General features: G+C 42.3%; 1 protein-coding gene across 2 annotated transcripts in view; it reads right to left on the bottom strand.

The window, feature by feature from the left end:
* The window catches only part of LOC124594746 (ATP-binding cassette sub-family C member 4-like), a 193,379-nt gene extending 177,640 nt beyond the window's left edge, over positions 1–15,739 (bottom strand). The window contains exon 1 of one of the 2 annotated variants that reach the window (XM_047133125.1): positions 15,617–15,739. The gene's annotated coding sequence lies outside the window, so the exon portion shown is untranslated. Of the gene's footprint in view, positions 1–15,483 lie in introns of both variants that reach the window. The other variant, XM_047133124.1, reaches the window with a different exon arrangement.
* Between the last annotated feature and the right edge of the window lie 12,209 nt (positions 15,740–27,948).

The following is a 27,948-nucleotide window of genomic DNA, read 5'->3' as shown; positions in this document are numbered from 1 at the left end:
ACGTAAACACTAGACATAAGAGGGAGATGATACGAAATACGCGTACTTTAATTAATACACTGAGGTGCCAAAGAAACTGGTAGACCTGTTTAATATCGTGTAGGGCTCCCGCGAGACTCAGAAATGCCGCAACACGATGTGGCATAGGATTGACTAATATGTGAAGTTGTGCTGGAGGGAACTGGGCTGTCCATAAACCCGTAAGAGTATGAGGAGGAGGAAATCTCTTCTGAACAGCACGTTGCAATACTTCCGAAATATGTTCATGTCTGGGGAGTTTGATGGCCTTCTCGCTTACCTTCTCGCTTGTCCGTGGCTCGGGACATTATTTGATGAGTCGTAACTCTTAGGGAACTTTGTATCCTGGGAAATCAGTAAAGCGTGCACCAAGGTCGTTTATGCTCTATTTTGAGAGATTAATTGCTGGACTTTTAGCGAAATTAATACACAACTTGGACACTGATTTCCATGCTACAGAGTCAGTATGTCATAGCACCCAAGACGGCATCCCCGCGGCGTACGACTGTACCTCCGACAATTTTCAGAGTCGACGATCGCCGGAATTCCGCAGAACGAAATACATTTTATTTCAGCTGTTGGCTTCGACGTCGAGAGGCAAATAGAGTATGGCTACGAACTATAACTGCCTTCTACATACCATTAATCATTTTGCTTTACAGACCTGAGAATTCAAATAGCAATTAAATTAATACCTGGGAGTATTCTTGATATTTGTGTTAAAATATTATAGAAGCAACTACTCTAGCCCGAATGTGTCCATTCAAGTAACCAGATTCTATTCGGTCATAATAATTTAACTTCAATTTAATGGGGAGGGAAGTTAAACTGTCCAGGAATGCTTTGCCTACCTGTCAACGATTGCTTTATGGGAGGGATACATTTTGTGACACTTTGTAATTAGATTTTTATTTAGCCTTGCTTTTGTTAAGCATTTCAATGGTTCCCCATGTATTGGCGTTTGTTTAACCTCTATTTATAAGACATGCAAGACCGTTACCAAATGATAATAGTGTTGGAGTCTGTTTAATCGAGCCCCATGTATTTTACGTGCAACTTATCCACTTAAACAAACGAATGGTAGTGAAATGTAGTGATTCCATCGTTTCCAAGATTCGGTAAATTGGTTTCCAGATTCTACATGCATACTGTTGTATTACAATAACTCCATTGTATACATTTCAGAGAACAGAACAGAATATATGGCTTGTTAGTATGATAAATGAGTAGAACCACCATGAATTTATAAATTGCACGTTAATACCTGCATATCAGAGAATTTTTCATAAGGTCAGTAAGATGGTTACCTAATCGTATGTGTACATGTCATGTCGTTTCTATTTAAACATTTAGATACGGTGTTAACACCACTGTGTGTAGTGTGATGGGACTGTAGGCTAGCGGTTTTTATTATTATTGACGTATTGTCTGATTTATTTCGATCACCCACTTCAATCACGCTAACGTATACAATTGCTTGTATGATGGCTACACCGTTGCAACACCAGCAGACACGACATGCAGAGCCATCATATGGCATCCGTTCCTCCATAAATGGCGTTCACTGTCCGAGTACTCCAGCCCCCAGCAGAGGGTGTCCCACCACATGAAGCAGTTCTGACAAATGCACACTGGGTGGGACACACGGCTGTTAGAAGTCGGTGCTACGCTGGTTCGCCAAATTTAGATCATACGAAAGCATTTCTAAAACCACAACTGTTTGAAATTCTTTGAAAAATCCACAAATTCTGTGTTGAAATTAGTGATTCTGTAATCAAAGCAATGATATCTAACTATTCGCATAATAGATTTTTTAGGATGTCAGATACTATTCTCGACTGCAGGTAAGTAAATAAAACTGTGACAACTTAAGCCATAATCGCTGCACTACAGCAAAACAACTGTAGCAAACTACTCTGCAGTTCACATTCAAGTACTTGCCTTAGAATTCACAGACTACATTGCGACCATTCCAGCCTCGAATCACACAGAGACAAAAAATGGGCAAAGAGCATATTAAACGTCTAAGTCTTTCAATGCGAGCTCTAATTTCTCTTACCCTACTCTGGCGATTATTTCTCCCTGTATGGGAGGGGGCCACTAACATATTTTCGCAATGTTTTACTGATTGTCATCCCAAGAGACTCTCTCCCGCAGTATGTACCAATGTTACTTGTATTTGAGCAGGTTACTTATCATAATAAACAATTACGATTGCAGATTTCTGATAATGGAACACAATCCATAAATAGGTCCCAAATAATTTTTGGCTTTGCTATATGTACAACTTTAGTGTGCGAAGATAAAATACATGTCTCAAGCTAGAAAAAGAGTGTCACTCCATTCAGACCACTAAATCTACAACCTAAGTTGGTGTTTTTGGGTACTGGGTAATGGTATGTGTACAAAACAGTCATGGATTGCTTACAGTAAGACGCAAGTATGATGACAGATATTTGCTAAAAACGAAAAAGAAACGATCTTGCCTCAAAATGAAAATTGTCTGTGTTACTATTTATCAAATAGCTATTTTGATTACGAACCACACGTTGCGCTACTGTCATAACTTATTTGCTCTATGGTGGTAAAAAAATACACATGGACCAGATGCTGAACCACTACTGACAAAATTGTTACATGACTGATTAGTTGTTGAAATGTGAAGCAGGTGCAGCACCATAAATGATCCAGTGAATAATGTCGAACGTCCATGACGCTGCCTGCAGATGATGTAGTTGTCTATGAAAAGAAGACAGCAATTCACCTACAGTAGACTGATGATTGATATAGGGGCTCGGAGTTGGTTTTGATTTGAGGTAAGTGTAATATACAACGCAGAAAAAGGCGAAGAGACCCAGTATTGTACTATTACACTATTGATGACAACTTACAGGAAACAGTAAATATCGTAAATCATATGGAAATAGCCATCTGCAGCGATCTAAAGTGAAATGAGTACATAAAAACGAAATGAATGGAAAAGAATATGCCTGGCTTAGAGGATCTTAAGAAAATATAATCCATGTACGAAATAAGTGGCTTATAAAGGAGTTGTAAGATCGATTTTTGAGTATTGCTCTTTGGACTCAAATCACTATCTGGACACAATTATAGAAAATGCATACACATAGCGGTGTACATACACTCATTACGGAGATGCTAAACAAACTCTTGTGGTAGATCCTACAAGAGAGGCATTGAATGCCATTTGGAAAAATTTACTGTTGGAAAAATCGAGAGATTGCGTTCTGGGCACAATATTACTTCCACCAAAATAAATTCGCGCGAGTGCACTACCTAATTGATAGATTATACACTCCTGGAAATGGAAAAAAGAACACATTGACACCGGTGTGTCAGACCCACCATACTTGCTCCGGACACTGCGAGAGGGCTGTACAAGCAATGATCACACGCACGGCACAGCAGACACACCAGGAACCGCGGTGTTGGCCGTCGAATGGCGCTAGCTGCGCAGCATTTGTGCACCGCCGCCGTCAGTGTCAGCCAGTTTGCCGTGGCATACGGAGCTCCATCGCAGTCTTTAACACTGGTAGCATGCCGCGACAGCGTGGACGTGAACCGTATGTGCAGTTGACGGACTTTGAGCGAGGGCGTATAGTGGGCATGCGGGAGGCCGGGTGGACGTACCGCCGAATTGCTCAACACGTGGGGCGTGAGGTCTCCACAGTACATCGATGTTGTTGCCAGTGGTATGCGGAAGGTGCACGTGCCCGTCGACCTGGGACCGGACCGCAGCGACGCACGGATGCACGCCAAGACCGTAGGATCCTACGCAGTGCCGTAGGGGACCGCACCGCCACTTCCCAGCAAATTAGGGACACTGTTGCTCCTGGGGTATCGGCGAGGACCATTCGCAACCGTCTCCATGAAGCTGGGCTACGGTCCCGCACACCGTTAGGCCGTCTTCCGCTCACGCCCCAACATCGTGCAGCCCGCCTCCAGTGGTGTCGCGACAGGCGTGAATGGAGGGACGAATGGAGACGTGTCGTCTTCAGCGATGAGAGTCGCTTCTGCCTTGGTGCCAATGATGGTCGTATGCGTGTTTGGCGCCGTGCAGGTGAGCGCCACAATCAGGACTGCATACGACCGAGGCACACAGGGCCAACACCCGGCATCATGGTGTGGGGAGCGATCTCCTACACTGGCCGTACACCACTGGTGATCGTCGAGGGGACACTGAATAGTGCACGGTACATCCAAACCGTCATCGAACCCATCGTTCTACCATTCCTAGACCGGCAAGGGAACTTGCTGTTCCAACAGGACAATGCACGTCCGCATGTATCCCGTGCCACCCAACGTGCTCTAGAAGGTGTAAGTCAACTACCCTGGCCAGCAAGATCTCCGGATCTGTCCCCCATTGAGCATGTTTGGGACTGGATGAAGCGTCGTCTCACGCGGTCTGCACGTCCAGCATGAACGCTGGTCCAACTGAGGCGCCAGGTGGAAATGGCATGGCAAGCCGTTCCACAAGACTACATCCAGCATCTCTACGATCGTCTCCATGGGAGAATAGCAGCCTGCATTGCTGCGAAAGGTGGATATACACTGTACTAGTGCCGACATTGTGCATGCTCTGTTGCCTGTGTCTATGTGCCTGTGGTTCTGTCAGTGTGATCATGTGATGTATCTGACCCCAGGAATGTGTCAATAAAGTTTCCCCTTCCTGGGACAATGAATTCACGGTGTTCTTATTTCAATTTCCAGGAGTGTATTTTCAGATTATCGTAGAGAATCCGCGATATTTTTCTATGAAAGGAATCCATCCTTACTTCGCTACACTTTGCAAGAAAATTACATCAGGGACAAATACGATATTTCATCATTTGCACTAACTGACTGTCTCGAGCACGGGCCTCTGTCGCTCTCTATTTGTAGTTCCACAAAACTGAGATCTGTACATTCACTGCACCATCTTCCAACAAGGGAGGCCAAAATCCAAATCAGAAAATATCACAGGTCTCTAATGGGCGTGACTCAAGATAGCAACTGAATCTCCGAATGACGTCGCTGTAGTGACTGCCCATTCAGCGAGCAACTTCTTGCGATGTGAACTCGCGCTGTGTGCCAACCAGTGCACATAATCTACTGACGACGCAAATGGAAAGTCAAGCCCCTGAATACACAGTGTACATAGCATTCTGCGATAAAACAAGAAGTCCGTGGCTACCAAACAAGCCTGAGACTTGTACCCTGAGGAGCCAGTTTTAAAGTGTTTCATGTCGCTTTCTGGCGTCCCTCCGCCTTGAAACGAAAGACTGTACTATCTTATCTTTTAGCTCGTTAGCGCTGGTACAGAATTTCACACTATGTTTTTCTTCTCTTCGTTAGTAATTTTAACGAGTAGAGATACATTTGTCAAAAGCTGAAAACGAAACTAATTTAGAAAACCATTAAATAATTGACTGACGCATGATTTTTGAAGGCAGCGTTTCATGAGAGCGCAAATAAGTCGGCGGAATTCCTCAGTCAATTACCACAATACTTTGTTTTCCAGCAAGTTCACGAGATGTGGGATGTTGAGTGACCAACCGCTAATGAATTTTCTGTACCATCCGTGTAATACAAGAAAATGTCTAACCTGTTTTTTATAACGCGGTGCAGGGAAATCCTTAACTGCTTGTCATTTAGTATCATCAGGTTTGATTGCTTCTCCGCTGATAACATGTCCCGAGAATTTGATATGATCCTTTCCAGATTCTGACTTCTCTTAATTTGCCATCACACCCGCTTTTTCGAAGGCCATAAGTACCTCTTCAATTACTTTCACATGGTCCTCCGAATTTGGGGTCGCGATTTACCGTCTACATACACGATCATCTTAAGCAACTTGTGAAATGGCTCTGAGCACTATGGGACTTAACTTCTGAGGTCATCAGTCCCCTAGAACTTAGAACTACTTAAACCTAACTAACCTAAGGACATCACACACATCCATGCCCGAGGCAGGATTCGAATCTGCGACCGTAGCCGTCGCGCGGTTCCGGACTGTAGCGCCTAGAACCGCTCGGCCACTGCGGCCGGCAAGCAACTTGTCACCAAGAACCTTGTCCAATGACCTTACGAAGTCTGAGATGGAAATGTTCACACCAAAAGGTAGTACACATTACTGGTAGCGCCTTCCTCCACACAGGAATGCTGTGTATCGTCTGGAGTCCTTGTGCAAGGGGACCTGCCAATATCCTGTCACCAAATCGAAGCTGCTAATCACTTTCGCCCCATGAAGTTTCTGGAGTAATTCTTCTAAGTTTACGGCTCTGTCTAGTTGTGGTCTTATTTTGCTCACTAGGTGCGCAGACTGGTCGACCATTTGACGATTTTCGTACTCACGCTGGATTTCCTCCCCGCTGCTTCACGTTGTGACTGCGGGATCACGTATGGCGATAAAAAAAAGTTCATGTTCCCTCACTTGCAGTTCTCATTCTGCCTGCTTTATCACTCCTAGGTCACTCGAGGAAACCTACCTATGCCTTTTCTGGATCTCCATCAAACTTTCTATCTCCACCCGGTTCTATTGTGCTAGAGACTGTAGTTCCCGCTCAACAACACGCGGCATTTGAGGAGCATGCAGAGAAGGCGGGATGTTAACGTGGCTGCATGTCCCTCCTCACTGGACTCTGACCTGAGAAGTGTGTCCCTGGTAACAAAAACGCCTCGCAGATTTTAACAAGTCCCTGGTGAATAGATTATCAGCTTGTAAACCGATCCTGAAATAACGTGGACGTCGCTTTGAAGAACGCCCACACACTCTTTGTGACCGAGGTTGAGTCATTTACACCCACATATAAGGTTCACATGCGGAAAATTAAGGTTTTCGTTATGTTCCAAGGTACATGTTCATTTAGCAAGGAAATTAAAATGTGTTGCAGTCAAGAAACTATAGTCAATACCGTATTTAACAATCTGATACATTATTACTCTGTTACACACCAATAATTAGCAAATGAAAGTAAACAGAATAACTATAAAAAACTGTTACAGATAAAACGGTGACTGGTAACAGTAAACTTTTTGTTTCATTTAATGTCAATAACAGTCACGGTAAAGCCTAACCTAAAATGTACACATTTAAATTTAAACTGTTACAAGTTAAATACACTTTGAAGTATAATCTGTTGTAAACCAACACAAATTTTCATTTCCAAGGTAGGTAGAATTGTGAAGATACTAAAGAAGCTCAGTTCATTGATAAGTATCGCTTGTTCCAGGGCAAAAGGCCTTCTTCTGTATCGAGGTACAACTGCGAGGTAGTGCATGACAGACGGAGTACAGCTTAACTGAGTGCATGTTATGTAAATAATATTAAAAATATATAACATGAAATCCTGTGCCTGAAGGTTTAACAACATTCTGCAAACAGTTTCAGTCTATTACACAGAACTTAAATGTGTGGAAGGTGTAATATTTAGAAATGATGCGAAAATATAGCCTCATGTCTGAGAACAATAAACACAGCGAAAACTGCTTATGGTGGTCTGTAGAGTGTAATTCTTTGCATGATTCTCAAATCGGTCACTAGACTGAAGTATTGAAGAAAATTACGTTGTGTGTCCTCGGGTACACTATTCTCCACGTAGAACTCTACCCTACTGGATTTAAGCTAAAATGTGGATGTATTTCTGGTTACTAAAGATGTTTCTGGCCAAATATAAGTAGCATTTATTCAGTTGCTCATAGACGTAATATAAAAATCGTTAATATAAGTTTACTCGATATTTGTCGTTGTAATTCATCGACTGTGATAGTAATTATTATGCTTCAAGTGTAAAGTGTGCTTCTTGAAGGAAGACTATTTGGTAATGAGGAAGTTTACCCTTGGTGGATAGAGATGTGTCATTGCACATATTTCAGTTGATTCGGTAGACATTACTGAAATTTTCTATGCGGGTGTTATTGGTCACACTCATTATAATCCGTAGTCTCTATCTGGATACATGCTGATATTTCTCTGTGTATGTCTCCATTTACGAGTGATCAACTCCGTGAAACGTAACTAAAACGTAATTGAACGGTTAGAATTTTTTATTGGTGCTTTTGGTTGACTGGAGACGATCCCTTACGACTTATTCCCTGGCTGATAAACCTTGGTAGTAAAGTTCCGTTCAGTAGCAATTTCCTTAGGCATTACGGTAGCTCCTAATTTTCTGCCTTGACTTAAAAATTCGACGTACATCCATAGTAGTAAAAACTACAGTGAAGCGCCAGAAAACTGCTATAGGCATTGTAACGTTCCCTGGCAACACTCACACTATTAATAAACTAAAATTTGATTGTACTATATACGCCGCTATGAAGCAATTTGTATATACTGTAATTATTTAACAAAAAATATTATTTGATTTTGTGTAAAGGACATTCGTTATTATTGTAATATTTTCTGTAGTAATATTCTCGATATATTTATGATTGTAATATTTCTATACTCATAATGTAATTGCGAAATGTGTCAATATCTGCGACGATAACAAAAATGTAAAATTCAGCCACAGAGGAAAATAATGTTGTAAGATTACAAAGAGATGTTAATGGTCAGCAATAATATAAATAACACCGCATGGTGTGCGTCTTTGTCGTCTTCCTGGAGAGCTGAAAGTGAGAGGAACCTGTGACGTAGCATTTTATGAATGGGTAGACTTTTTTTGTCTGTATCTAGATTTAACCGCCATTAGAGGAGAAATTACAAACTAGTGTAAGTTGAATTATTGTTGTGTCTAAATACATTATAATTTAACAAAAGTGTATATTACTAATGTAAATTAGCTTGCCCATGTCATCTATAATATTTCTTTAAAGAATTTTCAGCATTTTTAGCGGTGTTGCTGGGCTGTGCCGCGACCGAACGATTTGCAGCGGCGGCACATTTAAAAAATTGTTCCGCTAAGAAAAATTAACCAAACCCGTAAATCGGAAGCAGATAAAAATTATCAGTGAATTAAGAAAATTTTTTTCTTTTACAGCGATCCTGAGACTGACGGAATTTATTACTAGTTTCACATTTGTGCATTCATAGGCGGATAGTTAACGTTGAAATTTAACAATTTTGGTTCTTTCAAATAACTTAAATGTATAGTGAAGTGTGTTTTATCAATGATAATTAAACGTCGGCTTGGCAATATTTAACCATTTTCTGCTAATAGAGACAGTCTTGTGTTCCATAGCTAACGCCGGGAAAGAATTCAGTAAATATATAAAAAAAACCACTGCATTTAGAAAATGTGTGCCAAGGCTGAATTATGTAACGGATTTAATTCTCAACTAAATATTCTTAATCAGTAATATGAATTCACGTAATTTTAAATGTACTTAATTCTGTGTAAATGAATTTTTATTACCACACGTAAATAAGAGGTTCTACAATAAAGTTCGTACGTACAGAAGGAAAGAAAGGCAAATTAACTAAAAACAAATTTAAAAAAGGTAACTGATTATTCTTTAATGTAATTTCATTAAAGCATGCGTACTCAAATACAGAGATATGTAAACAGACAGAATACGGCGCTGCGGTCGGCAACGCCTATATAAAACATTAAGTGTCTGCCGGAGCTGTTAGCTCGGTTACTGCTGCAACAGTGGGACGTTATCAAGATGTAAGTGGGTTTGAACGTGGTGTTATAATAGGCTCACGACCAATGGGACACAGAATCTCCGAAGTAGCGATGAAGTGAGGATTTTCCCGTATGAACATGTCGCGAGTGTACCGTGAATATCAGGAATCTGGTGAAACATGAAATCTCCATAATCGCTGCGGCTGGAAAAAGATTCTGCAGGAACGGGACCAACGACGATTGTAGAGAATCGTTCGACGTGACAGAAGTGCAACCCTTCCGCAAATTGCTCCATATTTCAAAGCTGGACCATCAGTAACTGTCAGCGTGCGAACCATTCAACGAAACATCATCCATATGGGCTTCGGAGCCGAAGGACCAGTTGTGTACCCTTGATGACTGCACGACACAAGGCTTTACGCCTCATCTGGGCCTGTCAACACCGACATTCGACTGTTGATGACCGAAATCATGTTGCTTGGTAGGACGAGTCTCATTTGAAATTGTATCGAGAAGTTGGACATGTGCGGGTATGGAGACAACCTCATGAATCCATGAACCCTGCATGTCAGCAGGGGACTGTGCAAGCGTGTGGAGTGATAAGGGAGCCATGATACGTCTAGATACGACTCTAACAGGTGAAACGTAAACATCCTGTCTGTTCACCAGTATCCATTCGTATCCGTTATGCATTCCGACGGACTTGGGCAATTCCAGCAGGACAATGAGGCACTCCACACGTCCATAATTGCTACAGAGTGGCCCCAGGAGCAATCTTCTAAGTTTAAACATTTCCGCTGGCCACCAAACTGCCTAGACATGAACGTTATTGCGAATATCTGGGATGCCTTGTAACGTGGTGCTTAGAAAAGATCTCCATTCGCTCGTACTCTTACGGATTTATGGACAGTCCTGCAGAACTCATGGTGTCAGTTCCCTCTAGAACAATTTCAGACATTAGTCGAGTCCATGCTACGTGGTGCTGCCGCACTTCGACGTGCTCGCGGGGGCCCTACACGATATTAGGCAGGGGCACCAATTTCTTTGGCTCTTCAGTGTATATGAAGCGTGTACCAACTCCTCTGTACGCACTAATATGGACAGCTCATGACTCTCAGAATTTTGACTCCCTGTTAAGTTCTGTGAGATTTGTGGTATATCTCTGTAGACCGAAATTGACGCAAAAGGAATGCATAGATATCGAAGCGGAAGACGCTGCCACGGTATGAATGTCATTTGGTCATCATTCACTCATTTCTTGAGCAGTTGTAGAAGCACGCCAACGAACAGTAGGAGTCCATAACAGGTCCTACACTGCCTGCTCTCACAGACGCAACACCTACGTCAGCAACAGATACGTCATGTTCGTGCTGGCGATGCATTCTGGTCCACATCTTTCGATAGATCTTAGGTTGAATCGCCGTCACAGTGGAGGTCAGGCGTCAGCTGTGTGATGCATGCAGCGATCAGCACAAAGTGCTTCTGGAAGCTGCTACACTCTCAGCAAGGCTGCTGGCAACGCCGTCACCAGCGGCGCTGCCACGCTCGCCGTCATCATCTCTGACCTCGCCATTAGCAGCGCATCATCGCCGTTGTCGCTCGCACTATCAGCAGCAGGCATTCATAGTTTGCTCTGTTCCGGGCTACTATGTTCACTGCTTCCTAGAGGACGTATGAGGCCCCCATTACTTCTGAACTACTGGAACCTTGTTCTACAAGGACATAAAGATACTGCTGAGCTGCCGACCGGAGTGGCCTTGCGGTTCTAGGCGCTACAGTCTGGAACCGAGCGACCGCTACGGTCGCAGGTTCGAATCCTGCCTCGGGCATGGATGTGTGTGATGTCCTTAGGTCAGTTAGGTTTAATTAGTTCTAAGTTCTAGGGGACTGATGACCTGAAGTTAAGTTCCATAGTGCTCAGAGCCATTTGAACCATTTTGAACTGCTGAGCTTCGGAAACAGGAGACAGCTGGTTAGCTCCAACATGGCACTAACAGCCTCGAAACGACTCAGAGGACGCGGCGGAAGCGGGGTTGTGGAGTGGCCAAACGGTTTCAGCATACCTCTCTCCTCGTCTCGCCTGAAAGACAACTCTGGGCATTTCAGACTTTCGGCTCCCATGTCAAGACGGAACAGAGGTATGCCTAAGAGGTATGACTAAGAAGAAGGGCCCTTAGGAGCTGCACTGTTGTCGTGGTACGTATATGTTCGACAATAAGACCACCTAAAAGTATCAGATGAGCCCACCACGCTACAGCCTATTTATAAAATGTTTACAGAATAAAAACCCATTTTTTCAGTAATTTTCTTAATTTATTCCACGACCGGTTCCGAAGCTTAAACCTTCATCTTCATGTGTCATCAAATAGCAATGAGAACACATACGTGTCGAGGTCGGTCCACTCAGCCCTTGGGGATCAATCACACTCACGTCAAACAAACGCATGAGAGCGTAGGACCAGCAACCATAGCGCCCGCCTGCACATCACGACACGGAAGTGATGTTTGTTCGACGTGGGTGTGATCCTCTATAACTGACTGGTTCAACCGTCACACATTTGTGTTCTTTTAATTATTTGATGCTACCTGAAGATGAAACTTTAAGCTTCGAAATCGGTAGTGGAATAAATTAAGAAGCTTACTGGCAAATGAAGTGGATTTTTATTCTAGAAATATGTTCCTCAGCTGCGGATGTTCATCTGATCAAATAATTTATAAAAAAAATCCAGAGCAGACTGGCCGCAGCCTTGCGGTAATATCGCATTTGTTAGGCTTATTGCTCTGCCAGCTCAAGCTCTATGTGATGGACGTTGCTGTCAGTGACTCAGAGGCTTAACTGTTTCGAACAGTGAAGACTCGTTGTTACACGACATCTCTGAACTGTCTTCTCAAACCGTGTCATCAGCCCCCGTGCTGTTACGTAACGGTTATTAGATCAATCTATGAAATCATTTATTATTTTCCGTACAGTAAGTAAGTAAGCAGCTGCCGATTCACAAGTAAAAATTCGCAAATCCGTCAATGGGCATTCCACCTAAGGAGATCGATGTGCTCAATATTGAAAAAACCGGAAATATGTCTGCATGGATCCTATTGTATGAGAATGAGACGCTAAAAAAATGGCTTAGTACGTTTTATTACAATATCCAAACACTAATATTAATTCAATATTTATGTCATTGCCTTACACGGGACAGAACGGAATTCATACTTAACCGCAACAGTGGCTAGGCAATCGTAATAAGAATCTGTGCTACTGAAATATGTTTTCTAACATTGTGAATATCATAAATATTTACAGATATCTTTGAATCCTGCTATATTGTACACCGTGAGTCTAATTCCCCTCAAATCCGTGTTTTACATTGACTAGACATACAGTGCAAACTTTAAGTGTAAAGATATGTTTAGCATCTCTGAAAAATATTGAGTAAAAACAGAATGTCTACGATCGCAAATAGAAGCAATTTTAGGACTATGGACTGGTGATTAATGCAATACGTTTTAATTGTTCATCAGAACATTACACTGAGGTGACAAAAATCATGAGATAGCTCCTAATATCGTATTCGACCTGCTTTTGTCTGGCTTAGTGCGGCAACTCGAATTGGGATGCACTCAGCAAGTCTTTCGAAGTCCCCTGCAGAAATATTGAGCAATGCTACCTCCATAGCCATCCATAGTTGATAAAGTGTTGCCGGTGTAGGATTTTTTGTACAAACTGATCTCTCTATCATGTGTTATAAGCGTTTGTTGGGGTTCTTTTCGAGCGATTGGATGGCCAGATCATCGGCTCGAATTGTCCAGAATATTCTTCAAACCAGCTGTAGCCCCGTGACATGGTGCATTGTCAACCATAATAATTCCATCGTTGTTTGGCTGCAAATAGTTTCCAAATAGCCGAACATAACTCTTTCCAGTCAATGATCGGTTCAGTTGGACCAGCGGAACAATCCATTCCGTTTAACCACAATCCACACTGTTATGGAGCCACCACCAGCTTGCACAGTGCTTTATTGGCAACCTGGGCCCATGGGTTCGTGGTGTTTGCATCACACTTCAACCTACCATCAGCTCTTACCAACTGAAATCGGGACTCGCCTGGCCAGGCCACGGTTTTCACAATCGTCTGGGATCCAACAGATAAAAAAAAATTGAACACAGCTGCTAAGGTTCAGTGACCGTGTCAGAATTATATTAGAACAAATAAGCCCTCGGTCACAAATATTAAGTCAAAATTGACCAGGTTTCGACGCTACTATGAGCGTCATCTTCAGAATTAGACGAACTGTTCTAAAACATATTAAGTATACAATACATTAATAAAATTATAGTTTGTACTGACTGGAAAAAGATGCAGTACTTACAAGTCACATATTAAAAAAGATCTAAGCCGGAAAGGCGACGTCATGAATAGTTGTAAGTAAGATGGTGAGCCGCTAAGGGCTGCTCGTACTTTAGTGAAGAAGGGTTGAAAATGTCATTAAAGTACGAGCAGCCCTTAGCGGCTCGCCATCTTACTTACAACTATTCATGACGTCGCCTTTCCGGCTTAGATCTTTTTTAATATGCGACTTGTAAGTACTGCATCTTTTTCTAGTCAGTACAAACTTTAATTTTATTAATGTATTATATACTTAATATGTTTTAGAGCAGTTCGTCTAATTCTGAAGACGACGCTCACAGTAGCGTCGAAACCTGGTCAATTTTGACTTAATATTTGTGACCGAGGGCTTATTTGTTCTAATATAATCCAACAGATAAGGTCACTAGCACAAGAGAGGCGCAGCAGGCGATGTCGTGCTGTTAGCAAAGACACTCGTGTCAACCGTCTGCTGCTATAGCCCATTAACGTCAAATTTCGACACATGGACCTGTCGGATACGTTCGTCGTATATCCCACACTGTGTTGCTTGCTTGTTATGTCTCTCAGTACTGCCAACGCTACGCAAACGCCGCTGTTTTCGGTCATTAAGTGAAGCCACCGACCACTGCATTGTCCGTTGTGAGAGGTAATGTCTGAAATTTGATATTCTCGGCACGCTCTTGGCATTTTGAATTTCGGAATACTGAATTCACTAACGATTTCCGAAATGGAATGTCATTTGCTTCTAGCTCTAACTAACGTTCCGCGTTCAATGTCTGTTAATTCCCGTCGTGCGGGAATAATAATATTGGATACCTTTTTAAATGAATCACCTTAGTACAAACGGAAGCTCCGCCATTGTACTGTCCTTTTATACCGTATGTACCCGATACTACCACTATCTGTAAAAGTGCATATCGCTATGTCATGATTTTAGTCACCTCAGTGTGCACCTAATAATAGCACCGTCCAATGAGTTGAGTCAGTAAAAGTGTGTAGGTCGCTCAGTATTGTTACATGCCCGCCCAGTTGGCCGTTCGGTCTAACGCACTGTTTTCCAGGCGGGAAGGAGCGCCTGGTCCCCGGCACGAATCCGCCCGGCGGATTTGTGTCGAGGTCCGGTGAACCGGCCAGTCTGTGGATGGTTTTTAGGCGGTTTTCCATCTACCTCGGCGAATGCGGGCTGGTTCCCCTTATTCCGCCTCAGTTAGACTTTGTCGGCGATTGCTGCGCAAATAAGTTCTCCACGTACGCGTGCACCACCATTACTCTACCACACAAACATAGAGGCTACACTCGTCTGGTGTGAGACGTTCCCCAGGGGGTCCACCGGGGGCCGAACCGCACAATAACCCTGGGTTCGGTATGGAGCGGCGGAGGGGTGAAGTGGACTGCGGTAGTCGTCGTGGGGTTGTGGACCACTGCGGCTGCGGCGGGGACGGAGCCTCTCCGTCGTTTCTAGGTTCCCGGTTAACATACAATACATACAATACAATACATAAAATTCTTGCATACAATTTGATTCTTTACCTTCAACAGGATGAGTCGCGTTGTATAATCAGACGCGTGGATTACAAGTCACTCGGTGCTTTTAATCGCCAGTCCACTGTGGTTGGAGAGCAGGTATGCATCAGCAGCAGCAGAGAGCGACACGTGGACTCACCCTGGTTGTCGGCGACTGAAGGCGTTCTGTGTTCAGTGAGCCGCCGCGAACGACGCTCGACGCTCCGACCTCGCAGGTATCAAGAGTTCTCAGCTATCAGTGGACAACGTTCTTACACTCGACACTCTGAAATTACCTGTCAAGGGCAGCCGACAAATAAGCAGTAAAATACCAACACCTCCTCCCTCCTCTTAGACCAAATTAGCTGAACTTGCGAAACGTGACTGCAAGTACTTAAGCACAACTCGTTACGAGGTTTCAGTATCTACTTCTCGGTACCTCTGCAGGAAGTGGGTATTTTCACCTGCATAAGTCATAAATGAATGCAGAATAAGGCAGTTAGCAAAGAGAACATGTGACTTTTTCTTTCATTTGTTTGGTACGTTCGCATAATAATTATCCGGGAGGAATGCACGCTCGTTTCGTTACGAAACGAAGTTCAGCTTACAACGCTTAATATTGATAAGATGCCTGACCGACTAACACTGGAATACTGGTTTTTCACTATCTGTGTGTGAAGGACGTATTGATAGTCACTGTTCTTAGCCAAAACTAGGATGCCTGTCTCCTCACTGGCTATTGTTCTATAGGTATAAGCCAGAATTTAACAACTGTCTGCAACTAATGTGTGACCAAGTCTCACGTCTTCGCTTGCTATTGAAGTAGCGTTCATATATTTAAGTAACAATAGTAGGTTATGCGTCTGCTCAGACAGTAACCGAGTGTGAATACCGCTGCTGCAAAATATCTTTGTGAGGCTATAAACGTTGGACCTATTGTGGCGCAATTAAAACTCTATTAACAATCTGTGCATAGTTAATTGTGACTGAGGTGAAACTGCGTAGCTATACCAAAGTTCCAACGGTGTGTACATAGTATATAAGACAAGTCCTGTCTTCCATTAAATATGATAACGTAATGCCACGACTCAGCTAATTTAAAAAAAAAATTGTGTTATCGAGGAAACTCAACTTACGACAAGAACACGGTGAGTGCCGTAAACCAATTTCTCAGAAATTTCGCTCAATGGATGAGAAGTGAAAATAACTGAACACGTGTCTCACTTGTCAGCTTATCTGTAGATATTCGACCGTTTCTGAGAAAACGAGAAGCAGAATTTTCGATGTACTTTATGTGTCTTTTAGGGAGTAAATAACTCAACGGTAGCGCTGCTACAGCGGCTTCACGCTTTTGCGCCCCTTGATCGAAACCGGATTATCATTTTTTGTTTTTGTTTTCCATTTCCTTACCTACGTCCTTAGAAAAATACTACATAAATGTTTTCCCACGTATTTTTCAATAACGTTGTCCTTATTCATCTACCAAGTGTAGCTCTGAAAACACCGTACACATGTAATAAACGTATGACAGTTATTGTGAAACCAAGTTCTAATTTTACAATTAATATAACACCCTTTTTTCCCCGCAACAAGGCAAACAACATTCGTGCAGTATGCTTCTACGTACGTGGATAGATAACTGACAAAATAAATAAATAAGTAAAAACAATAGCTGTCCGATGTGGCCGAGTGGTTCTAGACGCTTCAGTCCCGAACCACGCTGCTGCTACGGTCGCAGGTTCGAACCCTGCCTCGGGCATGGATGTGTGTGATGTCCTTAGTTTAGTTAGGTTTAAGTAGTTCTAAGTCTAGAGGACTGATGACCTCAGATCCCATAGTGTTTAGAGCAACTTTAAAAACAATAATCGGGTTTCGAACACAGGGCGCAGATCTGTCATGTTGCGACGCTAGCCACTATACCACCATTTCTTCTGAGGTCATTGCACCCTGAAATACACATGAAGTACCTCAAAAACTTTGACCCTCCATTTCTCAGAAACGATCTAGTATCTGTGGATAAGTCGAGACACGTGTTCGGCTATTTTGATTCCTCTTCCAACCGAGCGAAGTTTCTGGCAAACCGGATTTTGGCACTTGCCATATTCTCCTCGTTAGTACTAAATGATTTAACACTTCTCCCTCAAGAGAACAAGATTTTACAACTCGAGTTTTATTAAGCAATGCTAAGGAATTTACAGCGAGTAATGTCTTAAATATCTCGCGTCAAGATGAGGATTCGATAGGAGTCGTTGGCTTTGACCAGTGTCGTAATGTTAATCGCTACTATGAAGTTACTTTTTCATGCCTATTTCTACAATTTTGCTATTAGTCGGCGAAACCAATGAATTTGAAAGCAAAAATACTAGTCTACAGTGACAGATTGATCTGCAGCTTTGGCCAAAGTATAAATATACACATAAAAATTTTTTTGCGTCACCCCGGTTCCCAGAACTCCTGAAGACAGATGTTGACTGTGGATATTGTATCACAGACACAGTCCCTTTGACTGTTCAGAGATGTCACTAAACCCTCCCAAAGATGTAAACAACCATGCATGAGCAGCGGCTCTTAGACGGAGGGGATCCGACGACCGATCAGTTCCAGTCATTCCATCAGGAAAGGGGCACACGGCTCGTGTTGCCTGTAGTTCAACCGTGCCTAGACGGTCAATACCGCGGTTATATCGCGCCCGCATTCTTACTTTGTGCCAGGAAGGGGCCGCAAAGAGGGAAGTGTCCAGGCGTCTAGGAGTGAACCAAAGAGAGGTTGTCCGGATATGGAGGAGATACAGAGAGACAGGAACTGTCGATGAGATGACTCGCTCAGGCCGCCCAAGTGCTACTACTGCTACACTGGACGACAGCTACCTACGAATTACGGCTCGGAGGAACCCTGCCAGCAACGTCACCTCGTTTAATAATGCTTTTCGTGCAGCCACAGGACGTCATGTTACAACTCAAACTGTGCACAATAGGCTGCATGATGCGCAACTTCAGTCCCGATGTCCATGGAGAGGTCCATCTTTGTAACCATGACACCATGCAGCGCGGTACAGATGGGCCCAAAAACATGCCGAATGGACCGCTTAGGATTGGCATCACATTCTCTTCACCAATGCGCGTCGCATATGCCAGAAAATCGTCCGAGACGTGTTTGGAGGCAACCCCGTCAGCGAGTGTAGCAAGGTGGAGGTTCCCTGATGTTTTTGGTCGCATTATGTGGGGCTGACGTACGCCGCTGGTGGTCATGGAAGGCGCCGTAACGGCTGTTCTATACGTGAATGCCATCCTCCGACCGATAGTGCAGCCATATCGGCAGCATATTGGCGAGGCATTCGTATTCGTCTTCATGGTCGACAATTCGCCCCCCTACCCTCCTTCCCATCGTACACATCTTGTGAATGATTTCCTTCAGGATAACGACATCGCTCGACTAGAGTGGCCAGCATGTTCTCCAGACATGAACCCTATTGAACATGCCTGGGCTAGATTGAAAAGGGCAGTTTATGGACGAGGTGACCCAGCAACCACTCTGAGGGATCTACGCCGAGTCGCCCTTGAGGAGTGGGGCAATCTGGACAAACAGTGCCTGGATGAACTTGTGGATGGTATGCCACGACGAATACAGGCATGCATCAACGCAAAAGGACGTGCTACTGGCCATTAGAGGTATCGGTGTGTACAGCAGTCTGGACCACCAACTCTGAAGGTCTCGCTGCATGGTGGTACAACATGCAATGTGTGGTTTTCGCGAGCGATAAAAAGGGTGGAAATGATTTTTATATTGATCTCTATTCCAGTTTTCTGTACAGGTTCCGGAACTATCAGAACCGACGTGATGCAAATCTTTTTTGATGTGTGTATATGTATATGGTGATTCCGCGAGCGACAGTAGCTGCCGCAGAGAGGAAACTCTCTGGCTAGGGACAGCAGCATAATGTGAAGTATCTGAGCATCTATGATTAACTGCGCTTCATACCCGCCGTGGACTTAGATGTGAATTCGTCCTGTGTAGATTACGGAATAAAGCGCATATTGTATGTGGCTGTGGTTACCTGAGATCGTCGACAGAAGTTTTATTTAGCTCAGTTCGCGTGGAATACATATGCGGACGTATAGTTTCGGCAACAAACTAGAATTCCGAAAGCCTGTATTTCAATAGTATTTTCAACGGTTTTTTTTCAGTCTTATGGTCAACTTACATTTAGATGAACATTTTTCTAAATATGTGCGGTATATACCCGTGACGTACATCAGTTTAGTTCCATTGCATGTGGTGCACTGTCTTCTGGTCCTGAATACATAGGAACTTAACTGCAATATAAATAATTACAGAATATCCAACGTAAAAAGTACAAGAAAGCGTATCAGAGGCGCACATACCCCACTAGAGCAGACGCATTGTTGTCGCGTCATACATAGAATGATGAACCCGTGTATGTGAGTCAAATTCATAAAACTTGGTGTTAAAGTACATTTTGTATACAAAATCCGTCATTCTGACAGCTGACGGCACACTGCCCAGCAATAGGCAACTGGATTGTATCGTGTTATGGGGACCACCAGACGGCAGCAGTCTCCTATTTAATAGCTTGGAAAACCTAATACATATTTTCCATGTTTGTATGATACGAGGGTAATCCCAAAAATAAGGTCTTTTTTTTTTAGAAGTACATAGGCCTGTTTATTTCTACAGTGGTTTACATCAGTTTACAGGTTGTACATTTAGCTATTTTTCGACGTAGTCACCATTTCTGTCGATGTATTTTTGTAGACGCTGTGGCAGTTTTTGTATGCCCATGAAATACCAGCTCGCCGCCATTCTGTTCAGAAAGTTATGAATCTCTTCTTTCACCTCGTCGTCGGAGCTGAATCGCTTTCGGGCCAAATATTCTTTTAACTTACGGAACAGGTGATAGTCACTGGGCGCCAAGTCAGAACTGTAGGGTGGGTCAGTGAATATGTTCCACTGAAACTGTTTCAGGAGAGCAACGGTTTGCCGAGAGATGTGTGGGCAAGCGTCGTCATGGAGAATGTGTACGCCCTTGCTCAACATTCCTCTTCTCCGGCTCAGAATTGCCCGTTTGAGATCTTTCAGCGTCTCACAGTACCTGTCAGCGTTAATTATGGTCACAGTGGGCACAAAGTCGTCCAACAATATCCCTTTCCGATCCCAAAAAACGATTGTCATGACTTTACCGGCAGACTGTGCGTTTGAATTTCCGCGGCTTTGGCGAAGACGGATGCCGCCACTGGCATGATTGTTGCTTGGTCTCAGGTGTCAATTGAGTCCAGAAAGTTCTCCTGTTCGGCTGCAAGGCGCGGAAGGTATCAACTCGTTGCCGCATGTGGTCCTCAGTAAGCATGCGTAGCACCCATCTTGCACACACCTTCCGGTAGTTCAAAGTTTCCGTCAAAATTCTGTGAGCGGTGCTTCGTGAAACCTCGGAAACCAACGTGCAGAGATCATCCAGGGTGATACGCCGATCTTCACGCATGCTTTGCTCAACCTTCAACACTGTCTCCTCAGAAATTGACGGTCTCCCGTTCCTTTGTTCGTCGTGAATTTCGGTCCGAACAGCTGGAAACTCTCTACACCACTTACGAACATTTTTGACATCCGTGCACGACTCACCATACACTTCTATCAATCACTTCTGCCAAATGGCGATGGATTTCAATAGCCGCGCTGCCCTTTGCGTTCAAAAAGCGAATAACTGCGCGCAATTCGCACTTGGCGGTAACATCCAACGGGAGCTCGATTCTCAACGGCTGCCAAGCCAAGACTGAGCGCCTCAGCGCGGCGTGCGCATGTTTACGCACAGCGCGTCAAGCACTCTTCATGGCAATGTGACCAACTGCCACAAAAACAGAGTTCTGTACTTATAAAAAAATAGGAGACCTTACTTTTTGGATTACCCTCGTACATACGATGACGACAGTACTCTGCACTATTAAGATCTTTTTATAATATATAAAACAATTTGAAAACAGTTTCTTGTTAGTAAGTAACGGCAAATAGGCGTGCCATTTAAAAGCAGACAATCCAGGTTACCAACGCCTTTTCGTAACATCAAAAGATAATTTCACAAGACTGTCCGGAGAAAACCACAAGTGAAATAGAGTACTCGTTTGACAGTAAGGTGGTTGTAAGGAGACTTTTCGTTTCTTTTCCCAACAGACCATTACTTTTCATTCACGCAACATTTATAACGCTTGAATTACATTAACAACACGACAGACAAGGTTCGTGCTTATTGACAAGTTTGATGTATACAGAAAATCCAGAATCATACAGAGTCCGTCTATACCAGTTAACACAAGCCGTAATATGCTGTTAAAACCAAGTGAAAGATGTACAGTTATTCAGATTACAATATCTAGGTACCATGCAACAGGTCAAACTATCTACATTGTTAAAGAATATAATCAGCGGGGAAAGGGGTGAACGGGATGGGAAGATGATGGAGAAGGAACCGGACAGGGAGAGCAGGGAAAATGCCACTGGAATCTAGGACCGTGTTTTGAGATAGTTCATCTCGAGCTTCGGTGAAAGTATCCAAGAGCCATCCTATACAATATGGTATATCATTTAAAAGAAATCATCATTCACGCTGTGTGTGTAGCAGCGCTCTCGTCATTAGTATAGTCAAGCTCTAAGAACGTCTATATGAAACCAATTCTATTTTAGTATTACCAGATGCTTAATACACAACTGGACTATACACTGTATGTTATGTGGGTATATCATGTCGTTCAACCAAGCCTTAATCGCAGAATGGATTGTGCGTAAAAAGAGAATCCCAGATCTAGATTAAAACAATTTAACTGAAAACGATTTATAGGTACTGCCCCGGCTCGTCATGATGAGAGTTGTATGTATGCCAATACAGTATTTATGCAGATTTAGACTCTCTTCTATATAGGCTAAATGCTATCTCTACATAATTCTAAATTATGCATGTGAGCTGTTTCCAAGAAAGATGAAGCATTTCACGCACTCAATTACATCTAAGTCGTGGAAGATACAATGCATAATGTTATATACCACAACAGTTTATGAGAAGAAGCGGTAATGGTCGTATTATGTAGTTGTGCTGTGTTGGTTTCAAAGCAGTATAAAACCTAGCTCGATGTCTAGGTCACGATAGGTGACATTACTGTTATTTATTGATAGCTGCAACGTTTGTGTCACGTGGCAATGTTAGATTGACTCTGTTATCTACTGCATGCCACTGGCTCACGCTGGTTAAACGTCTTGGTAAGATTGACACTTAGTTTTAAGTAAATCCAGTAGCTATTTTACCTAGCCACAGCATATGAAGGACTACCATAACCATATAAATCTTATAAAGATTGGCTACATTTCAAAACCAATGTATCATACCGCACTACATTGTTTGTAACAGTAGGTCTAGGTTATGATTGATGGAACATCAATTACATGCACACAGCAGCTAATTCGTTAGTAAATGTATGTACATGAGTTCAGAAACCTACTATTTATCACAACTTTTATATAAAAGGAGTGTGAATGGCTGTAACCTAGGACGCAGAGTGTACAATTCACTCCATAGTTATCATAATACCTAAACTGACCAGTGGCAATGAGCCATATTAATAAACAGTATAGCTCACACTGTAATTGCGACAGTATGTTACTGATCTCGAAAAAATGTGTGTCATACCCTAGGTCAGTGGATAGGTAACAGCTGACATTTATATGTTACATCAAATCCGTAACTATCATCTGGTATTGTTAAATCAGAATTGAGTTCACATCGTAACCGGCTTAAAGCTTGATTAAGCTGTTAGTGAGAACGTTGCCATACACACAGAGTTAAGTGATGGTTTTTTGAACCGCTACGGTTGCAGGTTCGAATCCTGCCTCGGGCATGGATGTGTGTGATGTCCTTAGGTTAGTGAGGTTTAAGCAGTTCTAAGTTCTAGGGGACTGGTGACCTCAGAAGTTAAGTCCCATAGTGCTCAGAGCCATTTGAACCTATTTGATGGTTTTTTGAAATGGTACAACACGCCATACAGGACGTGGCTTGGATACATTCGAACAAAGCTTGAGATGAGGTACCTGAAAACACAGTCCTAGACTTCTTGTCCGTTCCCCCCCCCCTCCCCAATCTGGCTGCTTCCACCTTCCTCCCCCTCCCCCCCCCCCTCTTCCCACCGCCCTTTCCTCTTCTTCCTGTTGATCGTATTGTTTAACAATGTAGATGATCTGACCTATTGCACGGTACACATACATTGTATTCTGAGTAACTGTACCTCTTCTACTTATAAAAAAACCATCACACTAATTGTAACAATACGTTAACGGATTATGTTAACCAGTAGAGACGTACTCTGTATATCTCCGTAATATTTCGATTTTCTATATATATCAAACCTGTCTATAAGCACAAACCCTGCCTGTAATTTACTGTCACACTGTTAATGTAATACAAATATTTTAAAGCTTGGGTAAATGTAAATTAGTGATCTTGTAATACTTATATCGATTGAGAGTAGGTTTATTTTATGTAACTGTGTATTTACAATTTATGAAGTGTGTATTCTGTGTTGTTGAAACTCCTTGATCTATGGCAAGGAAGTTAGAGTTTTGTAATGTATACATGAAAAAAAGCAAAAGAATGTTGAAATGGTAAATTATTATAATATGAATATGTTTATATAAAGCAAATTTATGTTAAAAGCTGGTTGGTGTTTAGGGCACTTGTATTTGTAATATGTAAACACCGTAGAGAAGTCCCTCCGCAACGGAAGTGACATGGTGCGATGTAAAAAGGGGGGTTTGGCGGTCGAACTGAGCGGCTCCTTTGTGTGAACGACACACAGTATGTGGCTAGCCTTAGCACAGTGCTCATCGAGGGTGTTATGAGAGGCAACTGTAAGCTGCATTATAAGGGATTTGCCTCGGATGTGGATCTGCCTATTATTTGGTATTCACGGCATAATGGAATGGCTGTAATGTGTTGAAAATACGACGCCAGGAAGAGATTTTATAGACCATTCGTACATCAAGAGCCGTGAGTACAGTTAGCCGCCATTGCGCCTGCCACCAATCTTCGCCGCTTCTTCAGAAACTTCATACTTTCAGTTAAGTAATGTATATGGGCATGGACCAGTTAAATTGAGTGTTGTTTCAGTAATAACCACATTAAACATAAATTTGTGTCTGGAACCATATTTTCAATCCTGATCACGAAATTACGCAGGGTCCTCAGTTAAGTGCTATTAAAATCGAGTATCCTGATTTAAATGAACTATTCTTGCATTCATGTGTTTAAAAGTGATTTTTTGTCTAAAATAAAATCAGTAGTAAAACTTAAAGTTAAAACCACAAAAGTAAAGTGGGATAGGCTTTTGCTAAAGTATCCTTAGTTTCTTACAAAATATATTTTTGGAGGATTACAGTGGAAGACTGTGTTAATATTATAACAAAGAATACCTACTTCACAGGTAATTGAAGTTCAAGTACATATAAATCTTTAATGAAATCGGTTATAAGCTTTTACATAAAATGACATTAAGTTTTAACGTATGTCCCGCACACACTCTCTCATTCATTTACATGTCTTCACACCAACAAATAATGAGGAAATAATAATTTTGAATGATTTTTATACTTCATAACGTAGAGAATTAGGATAAAAAAATTAGAAAGAAATTATGCACAGTTTTAAAGAAGGTGTATTTTTGGTACCCAACATGGAAGGTTCCCTTTTTTAAAGTTAATTAAACCCAGTCTTGTATTTTATTGTCTTGCGAAGTAATTTATGAACTACTCCAAGTGAAGTGAATGATTATCTTTTAGAGTTAGTCTTTACTATTGTAATAATCAAAGAGCTTTGACTAGTGTACCTATACTAGTTTAGTGGTACCCCATCATATCCTCCACCTACTAAGAAAAACCTGAACTATTACTGTTGCTAAGGAAAACTGATATATGCAGAGGAACTGAAACAGTGTATTTATGATGTTTGTTCATCTTTATTTGTGTTTTTCATGTCAGTCAAGATAGAAGCCCCTCATGTCAAAATTTATATCTGCACTTCATGCAGCGACATTTCAGTATCTGATGAATTAATGCTCTTGAGTGTGGCTGTCATTAGTATGAACTTGGAGCAGATTTGCTCCCCATAATTCACTGGTGTGTGTGTTATCGGTAACAGCTGCTACACATACTACGTGGTGCACTGTGTCAGTTTGTATCCTGTTTGATATTCAAAGGCAAATCTCACCAAAAGTAATTCCAATGACTAATATTCAGTTTTATCAAACAGATATTTCCAAATTAATGTGCCTAATTGGGCTGGCGACCGTTCATTTCTTTTCATTCATTTATCATTTTGCCACTTTCATTAACTCCCAAGGTTAAAGTCCGTTCGGTTTTTCTATTAATTTCGCCAAATTCGAAATTATAGTCCCATATCTTTGCCCATTATACACAAGCGCGGTCGAACTTCAAAATCCTCTCAGAATGTAACATTAGCGGGTTTCACTCCACGTTAGTTATATATGTGGCTTTTCCCGTGACAGGGCTAAAGGGTCGGTTATTAGGGAAGAGACATATATGAGAGTGTTATAGTCTATTGAAAACAAAAACGAAATGTCTGTTTAAAAGCTCTTTGCTGTATCACGTGTAGTCCATTTCACTTGTGGTTTTATTTCTGCAGTTTCTTTCTAATCTGCAATTTCAGCTCACAAATGCCGAGCAACCCAGAATACTATATATCTACGATCATTTGTTTCATCTGAAGCATGTATTCGTTGGTTACAGTTCTTGCCCTCACCTTCTTTCTTTCTTTCACCTTATTTGCTTCCTTCGTTATCATCATCTTCCTTCATCTCCTCTTTATCTTCGTCTCTCTTCTTCTCGTCACTTCATTTTCATTTAATATCTTCTTTTCTTTTTTTTTCTTTTCTCTTCCTCCTCTTTGTCTAGTTTATTGCAGCTTGCTTTTGTTGCATTTTCAAGTGTATCATAACCTGCTGTTTGTTTATCATAGGCTCCTTCGTCGGTTAGCTTATTGCTACTCGTCCTTATTTCGTGAACTCAACGTGAGCGACTTCCAGTTTATCAACTAGTTTATCGTAACCTGCCACATTTTGTCGGTTTAATTGTGATGCTCTTCTATTTTAGTATTCATTTCTCCTGTCATTCTGAGTAGTTGGTTAAACATAATATTAATGCTCATTCATTTGCCCAAATCTGTTTTTACTGAAGCAGTACCTAATTTCCAAAGACCGCTGAAATGGTCTCATCAGGGGCTATCTGTTATGAAACTAAGTGCGTCTGCACCACGGTCACCGCCGGCCGAAGTGGCCGAGCGCTTCTAGGCGCTACAGTCTGGAACCGCGCGACCGCTACGGTCCTAGGTTCGTATCCTGCCTCGGGCATGGATGTGTGTATTGTCCTTAGGTTAGTTAGGTTTAAGTAGTTCTAAGTTCTAGGGGACTGATGACCTCAGAAGTTAAGTCCCATAGTGCTCAGAGCCATTTGAACCACGGTCAACAAACAAAACGTTTAATAGAATTTCACATAAATAACAATTTGGAGAGTGACGATAATTTTATATTTAATTATGTTAATCACAAAGTTATTGAAGAGAATACTAATTTTGGCTATACAATTGCCACTTTCAGAATCTGCAATACAAGTAAAAGAAAAACATTACTATCTACTACAGTAAAATATTAAAAGTAAAGTTGAAAAAAATGGTTCAAATGGCTGTGAACACTATGTGGCTTAACTTCTGAGGTCATCAATCCCCTAGAAATTAGAACTACTTAAACTTAGCTAACCTAAGGACATTACACTCATGCATGCCCGAGGCAGGATTCGAACCTGCGACCGTAGCGGTCGCGCGGTTCCAGACTGTAGCGGCTAGAATCGCTCGGCCACTCCGGCCGGCTAGAATAATTATAATGTAAACGCGGTATATCTCTCATTCTGCCGCAGAATATGTTACCCATCAACACAGTAAATTTTCAGTTTCAGTCGTTGGTAAAATTACATGCGACGATTGCAATTGCTTTTATACTGAGTGGAGAGGACGTACTTTTGAAACAGATTTAAAAAACATATATGTATGTATTTGCAAAAATCGGGATCTGGTGATCACTTAAGAATCCAAAACATAGAATAACGGACATAGCACATATTTTGAAAATTGTGCCCACCGCAGTGGATACCGCAACATTTAGGAGGAATATTAAATTTTTGGCAGTGGAGACCGTTTACTGGTTGTGTTCTTAACAGGCAAAATGGTTTCAACGAAAACTCTTATTTGGAAACATTTGAAGAACTTGCTTCGTGACATGTGAGCTCCTAGTTTTTAGTGCCATCGTACGCCGTGGAAGGGTTGCAGAGGCCAACAGTACCGCCGTCGCGTCGCCTACAAGTGTTTGTGGACGCAGCGGCACGCGGTGCAGCGCGCCGCTCCCTGCAGGACGTCCGCTGCCCCAAATACCGCGA

This window comes from Schistocerca americana, chromosome 2 (assembly GCF_021461395.2).
Source record: "Schistocerca americana isolate TAMUIC-IGC-003095 chromosome 2, iqSchAmer2.1, whole genome shotgun sequence".
NCBI classification, from domain to species: domain Eukaryota; kingdom Metazoa; phylum Arthropoda; class Insecta; order Orthoptera; family Acrididae; genus Schistocerca; species Schistocerca americana.
Note: the sequence above shows the minus strand (reverse complement) of the source record. Positions and strands in the feature narration are given on the sequence as shown.